This window comes from Anabas testudineus, chromosome 5 (assembly GCF_900324465.2).
Source record: "Anabas testudineus chromosome 5, fAnaTes1.2, whole genome shotgun sequence".
NCBI classification, from domain to species: Eukaryota; Metazoa; Chordata; class Actinopteri; order Anabantiformes; family Anabantidae; genus Anabas; species Anabas testudineus.
The window spans coordinates 23,555,225-23,569,922 of record NC_046614.1 but is presented as its reverse complement, the minus strand read 5'-3'; positions in this window follow the sequence as shown (position 1 = coordinate 23,569,922).

Here is a 14,698-nt window from a genome sequence, read left to right as displayed (position 1 = left end):
AACAGTGAAATCTAGTCACTGACTCGGGGAACCAGATACCATTCAGTTGTTATAATGGGCTTTATCCTATTTTTTATGCTGTATGCCACAATTATCTCCAGGCCCCGACGTGTCCCTTACCTTGTACTGAGCCCTCAGCTTCTCTGTCTCTGATGGTCCTCCGGTTGTGGAATAACTCCCCATCTATGTGGAAAACGTGTTTGTAGCAAGGTAGAAACTGGTTGGATCATATTGTTAAATACAAAAGAAGTTTTTTGAATGTGGATTCCCACACTTTCAACAGCAGCCACACTTCCTGGTTTTACTTTGACATGTGATTATCTTAGCCAATCAGAAGCTAAGTGGACAACTCTCAGACACATGTCAGTAAAATATAAATGTGTAAATATTCAACTGTGAAAACGCTAAACATTTAATTATAATTTTAGTGAATTGACTCAGCGTTAGGTTAACGCGTCGCCTGCACTAACCTATCTAACCCTTCCATATCTTAAAATATATCTACTAAATATCTTCCTACAAATCACTGTGCTGTTCGCTGTCCCCACTATCTGAGTCTTGTAATGTTGATGATAGAGTGTATTTAGAGTAACTCTGGATGGTGTCTGCTAAATAGCAAAAAAGCACTGTGTGCCTTCCTTCAGGTTACATTATGCATGCCAGTCAGCCCATCAATCACCACCCTGCCAGCACACCAGTAACATTCACAACACTCTAAAGAGTAGAATAAAGATGAGGGACTGCTCGCATTTACAGTGTGTCGACAGCAACACTTTGAAAGACAGATGGACTTGACACAAGGATAAAAAGTTTGCTGATTTTTTATTTCCCTTTTTTTGCCTGTGGGTAAATAGGCCAAGAAAAAAAATGTTTGATGTTTGCTCTGCCAATATGGCTTCTGCTTGATAACTGCACAGGCGAGGCAGGAGGCACTCTCCTGTAATCCTCCAATGGGATTTGGGAAAACAAAGTAGACCAGGAAGGGCCCACGCTGTGTTGGTGATGAGTGGTAATCATGAGAGGATGGCGAGCGCATTTTATTAGGGAAGAGCGGGTCAGGAATGAGAGCACTTCTGAAGCATGCAAGCACAATCACACAACACGATACACAGTGACACCACATCACTCGTAAAGTGATGATGACGCTCAAGAACAGAGGGTGGGCATGGTGTCGCCAGCTGCCATTACTCAAGTAGGCAGAAGAAGTGTAAAGGTAACGGTTCCACGAAGGCACGTCACTTGTGCTGCCACCCTAACCACCAGTAAAGGCCAGTAGCACTACTACAGGCATAATATCTATGCAAAGTGAATATGAGGAGCTCTTCAGACTAATTCTCTAAATCTAAATCACACTGAAAATACCATGGTGCATTTTCCCCCAAATGCCATTTATAGATATTTAGTGCTGAAAGGCAGACGCAACACACAAAGAGAAGAAAGAACATGTCCTGCTTATGAATCAAAACACAATGACACAAACACTGAGACCTCATCTTCATGCAAATATTTCAGAATGGCTTGACATACTGATAAACACTCAAAAGGCTGTGAAAATATCTTATCAAAACCTTGGTGGGCAGTGCCAAGACCAGTGTTTAGAAAGTACAAAGACTCGCAAAGGTTAATGGTATTCCTCAGTCCACAACAAAAATATCTTAAGTTTTTAGAGAAAGCCACCGGGGTGTGGTGGGGGATAATTCAAGCGCTGCTCTGTGTGTTTAGAGATGAAAGGCTGTGTAAATTTGAATTTATATTTCTGTCCATCAACGCTGTCAGAGACTAAGATAACGGAAAAGTTCACATTTTAGTTTTAGGTTTACATTTTGGCACAAAAGGTTTAAAGTTTAAAGTTCTGAAGGTCAATTAATGGCAAACTAAAACAAAATCTCCATTTTGAATCCAATTAGGTTTTAGATCTTCAGTGCATTTCATTTTTGTTAACTTATAAAACAGCTGTATTACATTTTATAGACTTAAGAAGTTTGTTGTTTGTGTTGTGATGCTGGCCTCCTGGTTCTCCTGCTAGTTTCATGCTGCACAGAGAAACTGGTCTACCTTCCAACAGCTTGTTCATTCCCATGATTTAAGTTGCTTTCATCAATTTGAGTTGTTGTTTTGTAATCACACTATAATGAGTAGTAATCCTTCAACAGAACCCATTTGCTTTTATTTTAAGGTGACTTTATGCTTTGATGCAGTAAGATTGCTATCTGTCATTACTTAAAACCAGTTCACTAACACAGTATGTGTTTGATAGTGTGACAATCACATTAGGCACGTTTGTCTAATTTCTGGATACACCCCCCTTCATCTTAACACGATCAGCGCTGCGCTGCCTGCATGGGACGATGCAGCCTTTCTTTTTACTAACCTGAAAGTATTTTAACTGGCCTAGTGGAGCTGAGCTATCAAATCTAATTCTGCACCCTCTGCTGATCCGCACAGCCTGACTCCCCTCTGCTTGCCCTACAGTGACCGTAATCACAGATACCCCACATCTCCATATTATCAAGTTAGCGTGCAGCTAGGTGTTCTTCACATAAAACCCTCACAGTTTTAATTGAAGTCTTTCAAGTGGAGAAACACAATAATTACCCCTGCTGACCTTCAAGTTTCTCTTTCATCTCCTTACATCTCATTTTCTTTCATCATCCTTGTAACAATGACTTTCTTATTCTGTTACTTCTTGTATCTTTTTTTTTTTTGCCTTCTTACCTCTTTCCTTTCTTCGAGTTCCCATAAAACACTTATCCCCAGAGAAACATACCTACATACATGTACACACACATATATGCAGGCACAGAAACACCACATTCCTTCCTGCAGACATTGTTGTTGTGCCACCTTAAAGCCTATAATTTGTGGAGAATTATTCTGTTTTGTCCTTTAAGTGGCACATTGCATCTCTCCGGGGCCTCGAATGTGATAATAGCTGTCTCTTAATAACAATCGCTTTTCTCTTTGGCTGGGTTTATTTTGACAAACGACGCGTCTGAAACACGCAAACAGATGTGACCTTAACCAAGCGCTTGGGGGATTTGTGTATTTGATTAGGTTTGAAGGGAAGAGTCATGAATATTTTGAAGCAAAAGAGAGGGAAAAAAGGTGACTAACCTGTTCTCATTGTCAGGGCAGTGCATTCATATGGAATTGGCAGGGTAGAGCTAAAATAAAGTTACTACACACACACACACACACACACACACACACACACACACACACGTATATTTACTTATTTTTTTTTTATTGATTTGCATGAGTAAGTTTGTTAGATTAAAAGAAATTAGTGGCAGTGAATGTGTTATAGAAACCCACCAGGCACGAGTAGAAGGGACGACCACTCACAGTGGAGCAGAGAGGACGTTGTATTTGTTTTCAGACAACAATGTTTGATGCATGTAGCAAATCTGCCAATTTTATGGACATTATAAGCCATTTATCAAACACCTGCTGAACGAGCAAAACAAACTTGCGCCTCAGTCTGCAGTAAACTCTCAGCGTCCCCTGTTCATCCACTAAACCCATAACGTGATTATTACGCTAGCTGTGTTGAAATGTTGTGAATGACTAGAATAATACATATTTTATCAGTCAGTTGGTAATGAGTTGCGTATGTGAAGCTTAAATGAATTCACGTGGACTTTAAGGCTCAGTCTGATGGAGGTTATCCAGCAGAGAGTTTGTCCTCATCAGGAGAGGAAGATGTCCCAGACATCAGTGTAAAGTGAGCTCATGCACCTTTTTATTGAGTAAAAAATGTGAACTCCTAAACTTTTGGTGTTCTGAGTGTGGGGTGAAGGAGGGAGGTGGCTCACAGTATACTGTATTTTCATCCCCAAAGAATGAGGCTATGCTTTTAAAGGCTATGCATGTGTCAGAAAATTAAACCAGCCTCTAGTTTCCTACCTCAACGGTTTGTAATGTTTACTGGAGAATGGTTCACCTTTTCACATTGTGGTCATTAAGGTTCAACACAGACTGGCTTCTTCTCACTGTTGCTACTGTCCACAGATGCCACTATGTTGTGTAGTGTGGAAGCGTTTATGTGTTCACTGTGTGAGTAGCTCTTATGGAGGGAAAACAGAAGTATGAACTGGCCTCAAGGAAATTAATTATGTAATTCAGTCAGTTACATGTTACAGTTATTAGGAATGGAGGCAGTGTCATGTTTTGTCTGCACAGAAATGGTCATGTTAACATTTGGACATCAGAAACAGCCGGGGGATATTTTAGTATTTTAGTGAATAACAGGCAAAAATAAACTCATGAGAATAAAAAATATCACTACACTTTACAGTAAAAATATTGCTGTTAGTAGTTGGTATCGACTAGTAGTCAGTAAATGTAAACTCTATTATGAACTAATGCATATTTAAACATCTAATTTTTTTTTCAATTTTATTCACGATACAATTCTCAAAACTGACTTTGGTCAAACAAGAATGTGGAAATACACAATTTAGCCATTAATTTACTGTGTGTGTGTGTGTGTGTGTGTGTGTGTGTGTGTGTGACACTGGTGGCAGATAAGGTCACTGCACAGGATTTGATGTATGCAGTCTGCTGCAAAATGACAACAGTAATTTAATGACACACACACACAAACGCTGTATATAATAGCTGCTGAAAATGAAGCATTGCAGGAGGTGAAAACTAACCCAGAGGATGCCAATTAATGTAAATAATATATAATCGATTAAGTATAAAGAACAAGTCATGAATATATATCATTTATTTTACACATCAGGTGAAAATCTTGTTGTGAATCCAACTTTGGCTCATGACACACACTATACCTACTGTATGATACCGTGGTATTTAATGGATATTAAACAAGAAGCACATGAAGATTCACTCCTCACAGCAAACACAGTCAGATTTTGCTATTAAGAATGTTCTGAACACTATATGCAGAAACCAACTCTTAAGATCTTCCATATTCAAACTGAAGTGGAAACCAATGCAATTATGGCGTCATTTAAAGCCTAAAAACAAATATGGGTGAGCTAGAAAGATTATCCAGTGATTGATGTAATGTCAGACATAAATAAAACATTTTCAAACATGTACACTAGCACATATAGTTACCCACACGCTGACGCCATTGCTAATGAGAGCTACAGGGGAAGCTATTGCTCCCTTGTCCTCCATGCTTGGCTGCAAACAGGATAAATATGGACTTATCCACAATCCTCAGTGGAATGTGGCGACCTTTCCTAACCTTCCTGCTGGTTGCCTCTGTTTGTGTGTGTGTTTTTAGTGTATGTGCATGTTCAAGTTCATGACATTATTAACTATAATGGGCAAATTGTCCTACAACAAGGTACAGCACACAGTATATTTAAGAGGTACACAGGATTCAGTGAATAATTCTTCTAGTGCACTTTTACATTGTAAAACATGTACTAATTTTTGCTAGTTTGCCTTATAACAAAGAACAGGAGGAGAGGGTGTTTCCCCACAGCTGTTACAGGTACAACTCAAGATTAAACCAACAATATACAGAACAGTGTGGTTTGAAAATAAAACCCTCAACATAGTTATACTGTTATATCACACCTTAAAGGCACAATAAAGAAAAAAAGTAAAATAATCAACGAGGTTAACACATTTTTTTTTTATTGTTACCTAAAAAAGCATTGAAAAATAAGTCTCCTTTAACACATTTAGACATTTGGCAGACGCTTTAGAAAGTGACTTAAAAGTGAGATACAAGGTACAAATGAAGGCAGGGTAAGCGTTAGGAGGTCTTTCCTAAGGCCCCCTACTGGTGGTGCTACCTACACCTACTATAAAAGCTAACACTAATCCTGACTGTGTTAGCAACTGCTTCTAAATGTTTGAAAATGCATTTGGACAATGAGCTGTAGCAACAGATTCAACACAACACATTCATGCAAAAAGGATCTTATAATGATTATGATCTGTCTGATACAACATATTTCTAAGTACTGCATTAATTTCAATGGAAAGTGTGGTTGGGGGTGGATGGAGAGCGTTATAATGTGCAGGACGTCCATGTATGGTGCAGGTAAGAAAAAAACTTTGGTGAAGGTTTTCGAAACAGTGATTTTGTTTAAAGAATCGAGTTTTAAATTATTTATTTCTCTATGAAATTAGACCATAAACATAACCATAAGTCTTGTGAGTGTCTTAACATGACCATAAAAACCTTTATTACAATTACTGTTACAAAACTGGATTTAACTCTACAATCTACATATTTGAGAAGGGTTCAAATTCATTTATAAAGTATGAAAATGTGCAGAACATTTACCACATTAGTGGAGGTCTCGAGTCCAGTCATATGGATTTATGACAGTTTTCCAGGTGGATGATGTGATGAGGACTTTGGGGTGGGACAGGACAATCACAGGAGCAAAATAATTTATCCTTCTTCGATGTTTGTGTGCTTGTACTCTACTAACCTTGAGCTGAGTCTATAATTATCCGTCTACTTTGCACACATCGACCCTGCAAACATTAGTTATTACATCCTCACTCTACCGACACCATCATTCAGATATTGACATTAGTAACACACACACTCATTTTCAGTGCACTGCCTTTTACAGCCATCCATAATTTTTATAGATAGATCGACAAATACACATCTCAATTTTTTTTCCTGCGCCACATGCACCTAGTAATCATTCTGAGACTGATGGATAGAACACACACACACACACAGTCTCACCAAGTGATATATTAACGCTAAGGTCCCTGCAGTAACCTGTCACTCAACCCTGCCCACTTGACCCTTCTATGTGAACTGTGTGTGTGGGTGGGTGTACTTGACCCTGACATGTTGCAGCGCTGAATGTTAAACAGATTAGTCAGTGATTGATTCAGCCTTTCCTGGTCAATTGGCATTTAGTGAGAAATGATCCACCATCCTGATACCTCACTCACAGCAGGAAGGCTGTTGTAAACTACTGTATTCTGAGTTTATTATCTATATTCGAAATGACACAATACACGTCCACATTGATGTGTATCTCTGGTTTTTACAGATTAGTTTAATGAATCAGGAGATCATGCACATCTTTCTTCAGAGGAAGTATGTGGAGCAGATTGGGATTCGTGTTACAAACTCTGGGAAGGATTTCCCCCCTCTGGACAGGACAGAATGTCTAATGGGGTCATCATGACCTGTCAGCTAATCACGTCCCTGTGTGACAGCCAATCATTCAATCAGATAAATTTATGACAGCTTCAGACCACATTCCCACTTCTGCCCTGTGGCTGTGTATGGTGTGTGTGTGTGTGTGTGTGAGAAAGAGAAAAAGACAGAGGGAGGAAGAGATTGTGTATTAGTGTCATCAGCGGTCTTGATGCTGGCTGTAGAACTGAACTTCAGCATTTTTAAAGACGTTTTTACAGATAAAACAGAACCTGTAAAGAGTCACAACTGTTTCTATTGTGCAGTTGCAAATGAATCTGCTTCCACCTTCCAATCTATTGACTCAGTCTCACTTCTTATTTCCTTTCAGTTGAGAAGAAACTCAAACTTAACCTGCCTATTTGCTTAATCACATTTATAAATTAATTAATTCATATTTTTATCCTCTCCGTATGTACAACATACACAGAATCACCTAACAGCAGCCTCCTACCAACTGTTTTCACTCAGCTAAATCAAGCCCATTTACTTTCAGTGTGTGTCTGCGAAACATTTTTTGATGGAAGTGGAAGCAAAGTGTCAAGACAACAGCGACGGTAACTGGTGTCATTTTTAATTTTTATGGATAATTTCTTTGAAGAGCTTAATGAACGCCCCAGTGTTGTAAACATCCATTTGATGTAATTACTTCTATAATGCACTCAAAAATGACTATTTTTAATGACTCCCATAATTAACATATGCAGGTGTGTTTTCGAGGAAGCAGTTTTACTCAAGTGATGTTCAGTTCAACTTAGTTTGACTTTGTTTTAGTTTATTTCGTTCTTTCTATTTCATCTTAACATTCCCTTTTCTTAATGTTTCTTATTTCTATTGTAAGTTTTCTTTTCTACTTACACTTTTTTTGTCCTTCTTCTGTTTTATTTCTTTCCATCTTACATCACCTCTACCTCTCTCCTTCTCTCTCTCACCGTCTTGCAGCCTTGTCATGAGTCTGTCGATCTGTCAGACAGTTACGCTTCTACGTGACAACGAATCATCCAATCAGACCAGCTGGTGACAGCTCCCGCCACAGTGCAGCACCTTCCCCAACAAGGTAACAGTTTGCTGCGCTGCGAGGTTTTTTTTTTTGTGTGTGTATGTGTGTCTGTATACAAGTGTGTTTTATTATAGTTTCAGAGTGAGTGTGTTTGGGGTAATGTAGGGAGAATATGTTGTGTAACTGACACCTTGTGTGTGTAGTGTTGGAAACTGTGCGGCTGAGTGTGTATATTTCCCACATGTCCACAGGTAACACATATAATAAAGTGGGTCATAGGCTCAGGTTTATATCAGGTATTTTCTCATATGACAGCAGTACTGGCATGTTTTAATGAGCCCGGATCCACAGAGAGACTAAATCTGGATCCTGTGCTGGAAACCTTAAAGTGATAATCCTCAGGATCCTTTTGTGAGGGGGCAGGAGCATGTGTTCTTGGTTTCCACGTGCGCTCATAACTGTGCTCATTACTTCTTGTCTGCATTTCTTTTGTTATTGTTTTTTTTTTTTTTTTTTGCATTTCACTGACCAGAGATCACCTGTCAATCAAGATGTGTGGGCGTTATACAGTTACATACTTCTCCCTGGACTTTCTATCACGTTGGACTGATTTATTGTGTGTGCTGAGTGATTGAAATATTAAACTACTGCACTTGTTTTTTAGCTATGCAAGAACTTTAAACCTGTCACATGTCACGAGTCATTTTCATTAAACATACATGTGACGACTAAAATGACAAATCTGAAAAAACAAGTAAAGAAATATAATAAGCACAGGAGGTCACAAAATGATTTTAAAGCGGTGAGAATAATCAAATGCATTATCTGTGTTTGTGTGTTAGTGCGCCCCACCACCATTATCAAAACGTGAAAATATCTTCAATTATGGCATCATTCCTCCAGACAAGTGGGAAAATAGGGTCATTGCAATGTCATCTGGCAATGCATTTCACCAGCCGATCAGAAAAGGATATGTCTGACTGATTATTTTGTAATTAATAAGGAATGATTGATTAATCACCCTCTTTCCAAAGGACCACTGTGTTTGCCAAAACATATGATTATCTCAATCATTCACAACGCCGCCCTCAGCCGTAGTCACACCTTCATAAAATCTGAAGGCAGTTTGCCTGTATGTGGACAACGTGCACTGTCGCAAATGTTAATTTCTTATAGTAACTGTAACGTCAGTCTACAGTACAGGTTTAAATCCAAACACCCATCCCTGAGGTAAATTCATTCTGTCCCATGAACTCCCTTCAGCTCATCTCTCCCTTATTTCATCACAAAAACCAGGAAGTAGAATGGGAGTTTTACAAAACCTCTACATTTCCTAAAAATAAAACCTCCCAGACTTCACTCGTCTGATTCTTTGTAGACATACGTTCAGTCCACCTGGTTGGTTTTAATGTTGATGGATGGGGGTCCATCCCTGATTGTAGTATGAAGTAACACACTCAGCCTTAAGTGATGCAGTTGTTGTTAGAATACTTTCTACTTATATTTTGCTGTCATTCATTTAATGAAAGGTTTTGTGTTTTTGAACTCCTCCTGACCTCTTACTGTCGCTACTTCTCAAATAATATTTAATCGTATCCCTCTTGTCACTCTCTCTTCCTCTTCTTTCCCTCTTGCTTTCGTGTTGCCTGTTATTGCTGTGTGAATTCAGTGGCTGAAGCCTCTTTTCTGTGCTTTATTTAACTCTGGACAACCGGGCTGACATCTTTCTCACCCTCTGGGATAACAACTGTTACTAATCACTGCCTGGTGCAGGGACGTGGAATAGAGAAATGACGCTGCTAGTTTTTTTCATCTTTCTCAAATGCAGGAGAATTGTTCAAACTAATAAAGGTAAATAGGGCAAACAGTAAAAACAGAGGGAGGACAATTGAGATAAAAGAAAAAACACAACGCAGGTGGATAGTAGTAAGATAAAAGAACATTTGAGAGGCAAATAAGAAGAGCGGAGTTGTAAAGTAAAGGGTAAATAGAAAGTGAGTAAAGAAAGTAAAGTAAAAGCATAAAGTTTGAGGTAAAAGGCGCTTAGACAGGGAGAAGCGGTTAAAAATGAAATACAAGCAGAAAAAGGAATCAAAAGAAGAGATGAGCACGAATCGGGGAACATGAAGCAGAACTGAAAAGAGAAAGTTCAAAAGTACAAGGGAAACAGGTATGTTTCTCTCTCTCTCTCTCCATCCCTCCATCTTGATGAAGGGAACATGGCGAGCTGTCCCCAGTAAGCAGCGTTAGGAAGCTGATAACTTGCTGCAATCTGTCACAACACTCATTACTGTCTACCTCCAACACTCGGAGACGCAGAGAGGGATGATGGGAAGAGAAAGAGGGGAAATGTGGAGGAAATATGGGTAAAGGAGGGAAGGAGAGATGGTAATGAAAGAGGAGGAGAGAATAAAAGAAAGAGCGTACGGAGGGGAGAGGAAGGAAAAGACTAGAAGAAGAAGACAGAATGGAAACAGGAGGAGCAGCGAGGAGACGAGGGAGTTGAGCTCCTGATTTATGATCTTTCTCTTTCTCTCACTCATTTATCTACCATGATTTAGGTTTACTTTACGTGGGCATGTTCTTCTCTTTACCTCTTTTTCTTCCTTTCATCTTCTACCACATCAAACTTAACCTTTCTCCTTGTCCTAATTCTATATCTTCCTGTTTTCCCCTTCGCTCTGCTCCTCGTCCTTGTCACCACCCTCCGTCTCCTCCCCTCCCTTCTCTGTCTTTGCTTTCTTGCCTGTTAGTCTTGTCATCCCTCTCTCCCAGCCTTCGCTCTTCATCCCGTCCAGTTTAAACCAGTTTGTGTGTTTTCTAACTGAACGGACTGCACTGGGCTGAGCGTATTCCCTTATCAGTGTGAGCTGCAGCTGACTGACTGCGTGCCATCCAGCCGCTCTCTGGCAGCTTCCAACACTCAGCAGATGCCAGTGGAGGAAAGTCAAGGCTTGGTGCAACAATGCCGCCCCCTATTGGCATCAAGACATATAGCATCCCTTTTGTGCTGAGCAGGGGAGGAGAAAGACATCTGCTTGATGGTGACGAGAAGTTGTAGAAAGGTTTGTGACATAAAGTTGATCATTATTCAAGACCAGTTTGAGCATCAATAACGTTTTACACAACAGCTTCCTTACTTTTTATGACACTTGTACTGTGTATTATTTTACTAATTTTATTTCTAATTCACTATTTCTTTACTTTTTGTCTTTTATATGTTAAAAATTTCACCCATCAGATTTTTTTTTTCTTTATTTTTCTTTGATTAAATTTGTATTACTTCTTGTATGCATCCTTCTCTCCGTTTTGATGGCCTCATTTAGAAAGATGTTAGGAGACAAGACAAATAGGAGTTTCATTCAGATGATTTTGTGTGTTCTAAAATATTAAAACAATTTCACTCAGTGTAGAGATGGAGACAGATGAGATGGGCTGAAAGCAATAAGCAAAGACAAAAATTTGAGTCACAGGGGAGGCTGGATTAATGTGTGTCTTATTTCTCTGCTCTCATCTTCAATGAGACGACTTCACAAACAACACAGATGGAACAAAACACAGACATCATCAAGCTGGGGGTGTTACCTTTTGGTTATGAAAGGAGAAGAAGTCAGAAACTAGAATGAAAGATCAAAACCCAGAGTAAAAGACGACAATAACAGGCTTTTGATCAGCTCGTTAACCCTGTCCCTCCACAACACCACCATACATTCTTTCACTACTTTGATAGCCTGACCTCCTCCTTTCCTCACTCTGGTTTTGAGTGTTGTGAAGCCCTTACACATCAGTTTCAACTGGGTCACATATGAGAGGGGGAGACGGAATAGAGGAGAGAAGCAGCAGCTCTTTCAGCAGCTATTGTTGCCTTTGTGTCATCTCAACTTGTTCGTGTCAGCTGTCATCTCTTTATCTGACACAACAGCCTGATGTATCTTATCACTACTCATAAACAGAACATGAACAGAACTGATAAAGAGTGAGAGAGAGGCTGAGTGAGTGTGTGTGTGCACAGGGAGGGTGATTTTCACCAGTCAAATGCAGAAGGAATAGTGCAGTCAAATGTGTTGCCCATTGCCCACAGATGCCAATTAAAAAGGTTTATCTAATTAGAAACACACACGTGTGTCTACTAAATGTCAAAACAAGTGTTGTGGATTAGGATTCACCTTAAAAACTTAAGAACAAAGTCCATGACCAGGAACTAGATTGTCACATGAATGTGACACGTCAGAGAAATCAATCAGTTAAATTTATTAAAAGTGGGATTGAATGAGAGACAACAAGGAGCAGAAGAAGCACAGTGAAAGTAGAGAGAGGATTTCATGTGTAAGCTCATCCAAAAAGCACAGAGAGAGGTGGGGTGCGCCATAAAATATTAAATGTGTTTTTTAATATTTAATGCTGGAAATCAAAGACGTTTCACGCACACACACACACACACACAAACACACTCCTCCACAACACCACCACCATACACACAAAACCCTGCTGCATGTGCCCAATAATTCTAATAGTTCAGCATTTCCAAGGTTACAGACCTAATTCATCCTGAAAACTGGATCAGTATCAGCAGCACCGGTTACACCTGTCGACTGAATATCTTATGGAAACCAGTGAGTCAGTCAAACCATCCAATACACCTGTGTCTTGTGAGCATAGAGCCAACCTGACTTTACAATGAGTTACATCTACTACATACTGTAGGTAACCACACCCACTATGATAGCTGCAGCACAACATACAGTGCAGTAATAGTGTGTGATATTATGCAGGATATATGCAGCACTATACTTGATATGAACTGTATAATATGTTTGCAATTGTTTTGATACATTTGCACTGAACATTGTCCTAGAAGATGTTAAAATTAAACTTTCCACATCATATTTTGTACTTAATGTCCAAAATGTTTCATGTCTGATATCCATTGCTCATGATTCGTGGTGTGTGTGTGTGTGTGTGTGTGTGTGTGTATTTGATGCACTCTGGGCCTTCCAGGATGTTCTGAGGACCTTTGCTCAGGAACCTTGTCATCTGCGGAAGCGCCATCTCCTCTAGTCGGCCTAATCTCATCAGAAACGTGATGGCAGAAGCATATCGCAGAGCAGCATGCGCAACTGGGAAGACAGGGGGATGACGGATGGAGAGGAGTGGAGGGACGTGTGAAAGGGAGATAAGAAAATCAGTGTCTTTAACTTTACCTAGTCCACAGATTGTCTTGGAGAGTTGAAGACTCAGTTCCACTTTCTTTTAACCAGATGTTCCTTTCCATTCTCTCTACATCACTCACCTTCCCTTGGTTTCTTTCCTCCCTTCTTCTTACCTCTATTTGCACCTCCTTTCCTTCCATCTTCTTTCCTTTCCTGCCCTCTCATTTCCTATCATCCCACTCCATCCCTTTTCCTCAGAGATTTTCTCCCACAGGAAGCAGCAGGGGCTAATCGCAAAAAGCTGTTTTGAAACACAGCAGAGATGCAGCTGCACCCCGTCAGCCCCCTTCAAAACAGACAAACACCCACAAACCTAACGCTATCTCTCCGTTTCTTCTGCCTCTTTTCCGTCACTTCTGTTTGATTGCAGATTTCTCTCCCTCTCTCTCGGAAGATGTGCGTAAACACATGACATGCACACCTGCATAAACACTCTCTGGCTCTGGATTTATCAGCATCATCCTCTCCCCTGACCAGTCAACCAGAGTCATTGCAGAGCACTGTGTGTGTGTGTGTGTGAATAGCAGTGTTTGCTGGGGCGGCACTTTGGGGATCACCGCTATGAGAAGCTCAACGTGTTGAACTGAGTGGGCAGAGGCAGCTCACTCAAGCCTGGAGCTATAATGAGGCCTTGTAATAAACAGATAACACTGTTTGATTCTGCTCTGCTCCTCTATCTCCACTAGCTAATGCTCCTTTTTTTATTTTAATTGCAACATCCCGCTTGGCAAAACCACTCATTTTCTTTACAAAAAGCAAACGTCTCCCACAGCGGCAGAGAAGAAAGCAAAAACAAGCTTCCGGCATGCTTTTCGTTTCATGTTGTAATAAACTCATGAAAAGAAATATTTAGAGCCCAGCAACAGGGAGACATATTGCCTCCCAGTGTATGAGAATCTCCTCGGCATGAAATTGTTAAATGTGCTCTAAATAAGGTGGCGATGAAACGTAAAATGACTGGCTGGTATCAGCAGTGGGTTGGGAAGACGGGGGGAATGGCTCAGGCGGATTCTGGAGGAGATGATAAGTAGAATTGGTTCGGGAAGAAGGAAGGGGAGACGAAAGAGTGGTGAGTAGAGAGGTAGACAAGTGTAGAGGAAGAAAGTAGGGAAGGAAGCAGTGGGAAGAGGAAAGAAAATCAGACAACGAATTGAAAAAGAGGGGGAAGTGGCAGAAGGGCGAAGGCAGCAGATGGGAAAAGATGTTAGGATGAGAAGAGAAGGAGAGAAAGGAGGAAAGGGGGAGATTAGATCAGGTGAGAGGAGAGATGGCACAGATAAAGAAGGGAAGAATAATGATGAGACACAAAAAAGCAGAAGAAAGGAG